The sequence below is a fragment of the Artibeus jamaicensis genome, unplaced genomic scaffold (genome assembly GCF_021234435.1).
Source record: "Artibeus jamaicensis isolate MK-2021 breed Jamaican fruit bat unplaced genomic scaffold, CSHL_Jam_final contig_233, whole genome shotgun sequence".
NCBI lineage: Eukaryota > Metazoa > Chordata > Mammalia > Chiroptera > Phyllostomidae > Artibeus > Artibeus jamaicensis.
The window spans coordinates 4,905,248-4,909,997 of record NW_026521486.1 but is presented as its reverse complement, the minus strand read 5'-3'; the positions used below and the strand labels follow the sequence as shown (position 1 = coordinate 4,909,997).

Below are 4,750 nucleotides of genomic sequence, written 5' to 3'. Positions count from 1 at the left end.
GCAGTTTCTTTCCCTCGATTTGATTTGTTCCAGGCCCGGACGGCCTCCCCGGCCCCCGCGCGCGCGGCCTCTCGGGTATGGTAGTCCAGTGCCCCGCGTGGGGCGCGACGGAGCGCCGCCGCGCACTACCTTCCCGAGATTCAACGCGCCCAGAGCGGGCGGGCGGCCCTCTCGCCCTCCCTTTTCAACTTCTGGCTCTTTCTCTGGGAGACGACAGGGCGGCATTTTGTGGTGAGCTCCCAGAAAGACTACAATTCCCTTAATGCCTTGCGGCCTACCACCCCCGCCCTTCTGGAAAGGTGCGCTTTCACGTAACTTTATTGGCAAGAGCTGGCACAGCCCGACGCACCCTATTGGATGTGTTCAGCAAGAAATAGGTATTTCCTGAAAGGAAAGCCTCGCCTTTTCTTTTGTCTCATGAAATTGAAAGAACATTGGGAGCTTTCCGTGTTAACAGTCACAAATTACTCGATGATTAAAAAGGGGAAATAGTAACCCCATGAGGGAGAAACTCTGACAGCATATTAACCCAATCGGCCCTTATGAATATCAATAAGAGGACAAACTGATATCCGCCTCACACCTCTGTACGCGATGCACTGAGGACACAGCATCACCAACCGGTGAGCGATGCAATTAATCTAATAATGAGGAAACATCAGACAAACCCAAACATGTTACAGAATAACTGGTCTGTACTCCTCCAAACACGTCTCTCGTGAAAGAGAAAAGCTGGGGGACTGTTCCAGATTGAGGGAGGCTAAAAAGACAGTAAAACGAAATGCAGCACCTGATCTTGGATTGAGTTTTGCAGTGTGTGTATGTGTGGCTGGGGGATTACTATAAAGGGCAATATTGAGACAATTAGTGAAACTTGACTGTATGTATATTATGTAATAGTATTGTATCAACATTAAATGTATTGATTTTTGTTACTGCACTGGGTTATGTAAGAGACTGCCCTTATTCATCTCTGTTGATTGAATTTGAGGATGCAGAACATGCAGGTACAGAGAGCTGACTCTACAAATGTATGCCTTTTGTAAAAAAAGAAAAAAAAAGTGGCGTCGCAAACTTTCAAAAAGTAGGGGGAGCCCTGGCTGGTATAGTTCAGTTTAGCTGGATTGAGTGTGGGCCTGAAAACCAGCGGATTTCGGTTGGATTTCCAGTCAGGGCACAGGCCTGGGTTGCAGGCCAGTTTCCAGCAGGGGACACACAAGAGGCAACCATATATCGATATTTCTCTCCCTCTCTCCTCCCCTTCCCCTCTAAAGATGAATAAATAAAATCTTAAAAAAACAGTGGGGGCATGTCTATACACATGTAGAGTACAAATGTGGCAAAATGTTAACAGTGAGTGAATATGGGAGTTCTTTGAACATTTTGGCCACTTTTCTGTAGGTTTGGATTTTCTCAAGTACCAGAACACAAGTAGCTTTTGCTTTTTTCTTTAGTGTTATACTTATTTATTTTTAGAGAGGGGAAGGCAGGGAGAAAGAGCGAAAGGGAAACATCCAAGTGTGGTTGCTTCCTGTGCGCCCCCTATTGGGGGCTGACCAGGCCGGCAACCCAGGCTCGTGCCCTGACTGGGAATCAAATCCAAGACCCTTTGGTTTGCCCGCCAGCGCTCAATCCACGGAGCCACACCAGCCAAGGCTTTTTTTTTTTAAACCTTTTAGCCATTATCTAAATAAAACATGTTCACCATAAACACTTCAACCAATTTAGAACAGGATAGAGAGAAAAGTAAACATTATCCCAAAAACTGTAGCACCCAGAGATAATCACTGTCAACATGTGCAGCTGTCTTTTCTAAAGGCTCTTCTCGCAACTCGGCCCACACACATGCTTTTGCACTGCCTGTGATTCACAGTTACATACAGGCTGGGGTAAAAGTAGATTTATAGTTGTCAGTATGCAAAACACAGAGTTTATTCTTGTATTATTATTTATGACTTATTGTATTATTTATTTGTACCACAACTGTAAACCTCCTTTTGCCCCCCCTATATATTATGAACCAGATCCTTTACCACACAGGTAGTTGAATCTCTACAACCACAAAGGAGGTGGGCATTGTTACCACCCTTCCCAGTGCAGAGATGAGAAAACCAAAGTTCCAGCCCGGTTCACACAACTACTCAGATAGGGGTCATCTTTGTATCTTCTTCCTCATTCTCTGCCTACAAGCCCCATATCAAATGCCACCTCCGTTGAGAGGCTTTCCTATGCCACTCCAGCCAGGACACTTTCCTCCTGGCCCCACCGTGAGCCGAAGGCCCCCACATCAGTCAGTCTGTGGGTTCCTTCACAGTCAGAGTCAACAGTGTTCGGGGCGGCTTCCTCCTCAACCCGGGAGCACCTTGGGGATAGGTACTCAGCATCCTCTGGGGCCAGGACTGTGGCTAGTGCTTCAGGTTTCCTCATTTGAACTGGTTTCCAGTTTAAACAAACTGGAGTTTGTTTAAAATGAGTACCATGAGAAGGCTGGGACGGCCCCAATTAGGCCTGCTGCACTTCCTGTGCTGGCTCCAGTTAGGGTCAAGGTCAGTCCGGGAGTCTCTCGGGACGATCCCCAGGCTCCCTTTTCCAGTTTACTTCCTGCGACTTTGCGGGCCCTCTGAGACAGACCCCCCAGAAAGAAGAAGGTAGAAGGTGGAACATCTTAGACAATCTCTTTTTTCATCTACTTGATGAATCAGGGGTTTCAGAACTGGAAGGGGCCCTGGCTGGGTAGCTCACTTAGTTACAGCGTCATCCCTATGTGACAAGGTTTCGAGTTTGATCCCCAGCCAGGGTACATAAAAGAACCAACCAATGAATGTATAGGTAAGTGGAGCAACAAACTGATGTTTCTCCCCCCTTTTCCTCTCTCTCTAAAATCAATAAATTAAAGAAAGAGAGAGGAAAAAAAGAAAGAAAGAACCGGAAGGGAATTCTTTACAGAAACTCAGTGGCCTTCAAAGGCCAGGGAGACAATAGGAGGTCATGGGGGTAATGGAGAACTCTAGACTAGGTATTCTATTTGAAAGTATTCGCACTCTAAGCAAAAAATCACAACCCAGCCTGACAGCACCCCTTAGCCATCTAGATTCTGTTTGTTACTCCCAAATCTAGATTCCATCTCACTGCCCTTTATTTCTTTTTAGAGAGAGGAAAATGGAAGGAGAAAGAGAGGGAGAGAAACATCAGTGTGTGGTTGCCTCTCTCAAGCCCCAGACTGAGGACCTGGCCCGCAACCCAGGCATGTGCCCTAATTTGGAATTGAACTGGCGACCCTTAGGTTTGCAGGCCCGTGCTCAGTCCACTGAGCCACACCAGCCAGGGGTCAAAGTCCTTTAAAATGGAGACTGGGGTTTAAAAACAAAGGAAGGAGGTTTGCCCAAGGGTGCACAGTGAGTCAGAAGAGTCCAGAACTGTCAGTGTTTCCGAGCAACCCATTCGTCATCTTCTCTCTGTCCTTCCCTTTCTCCATCTGTCTCTCTGTTATCACAGGAGAGCTGGTCTGTTTGCCTGGCCCTGGAAGTGGACTCGGCCTCTGACAGACAGATAAAGCCATCTCCAGCCACACCTTTCCTCTTCCCAACAGATGAAGGACTTCAGTTCGAAGAGGTCAGATAAGCTGCCCAGTTTGCACAGAAATTTAGAGAAGACCTAGTAGAAGCTAGATCTCTAGGCTTCTTTTCTTTCGACACACACACAGGCACACACACATAACAAGTCTCTTTGTGAGTGGGAGGCAGGACCACGGGGATGGGGAACATTCCGGGCCTTTCTCTATCTGTGGCGCAGTGCATTCTGTTTTGTTTTGTTTTGTTTTTTAATGTCTTGAAGAGGAAAGCAGGCTGCCTCTGATTCGTTTGGTTTACTTTAACCGAGTATTTTAAATTCCATTCTGGTGCCTGAAAACAAACTTAATTGCCAATTGCAAACGGTATAAATAATATTTACACCAGTTTTCTAAAGGCTGCCGGCTTGCCATGTAGTCATATCAGAGACAAACGCCTCGAGTGTGCCAGACAGTGAGGAGCGTGGGGATTAGTTCCTAAGACCCGAACGAGTGCTGCCCTTGGGCCCCCGGGGAGAGGTGCATGGGCCTGGCCCTGCTGCTGGGGAGCCTGCCCCCCTCGGGGGTCGCCTCCCAGTGGGAGAGGAGTCCCTACCTCGTTAATAAAAGACAACTCAAACCACACTGTCCCCCTCGGGTTCAAGCAGGGCTCTCCTCACAACATACTTTTTTTCTTTTTAACCTCTATAAACAACTGCAGTTAAAATAATTCATTAACTCTATCAACAGTTACCGAGCATCTACTCTGTACCAGGCACTCTCCCAGCACCTGAGAATCCAGTGATAAAGGAGGAAGAAAAGGGTGTTGTCTGCAGAGGATCCTAAATTTTTGGCCCACGTTTGTGAAGGGTTCCCTACTACCAGATGCTTTGGGAGATTACTTTCTTTTTCAAGAAATATTGTGTTTCAAAATGGCGACAATATTTTGAAAAGAAAACTGATGGTAATTTTTAAAAATTAGTATAAATGTAAAAAATCATAAAGAGGAAAGTTGAAAATTACCTGCTTTATTTTTAACAAAATTTTATGTGGCCCTGGGGCGGCTCATTGGGTTGGGCACTGTCCCACAAAGCAAAAGGTTGCTGGTTCAATTGGGGCATGTGCCTGGGTTGTGGGTGGGTCCCCCTTCAGAGCATGTGCGGGAGGCAACAGATTGATATTTCTCTCACATATTGATGTTTC

The 4,750-nt window shown here is 46.7% G+C and overlaps 1 long non-coding RNA gene across 1 annotated transcript; it reads left to right on the top strand.

Moving 5' to 3' along the window:
• Nucleotides 1–408: 408 nt before the first annotated feature.
• On the top strand, nt 409–4,498 carry LOC119060154 (uncharacterized). Its single transcript, XR_005084530.2, has 3 exons — nt 409–623; nt 3,496–3,612; nt 4,298–4,498. It is a non-coding gene; the product is annotated as an uncharacterized LOC119060154 (long non-coding RNA).
• Nucleotides 4,499–4,750: the final 252 nt, after the last annotated feature.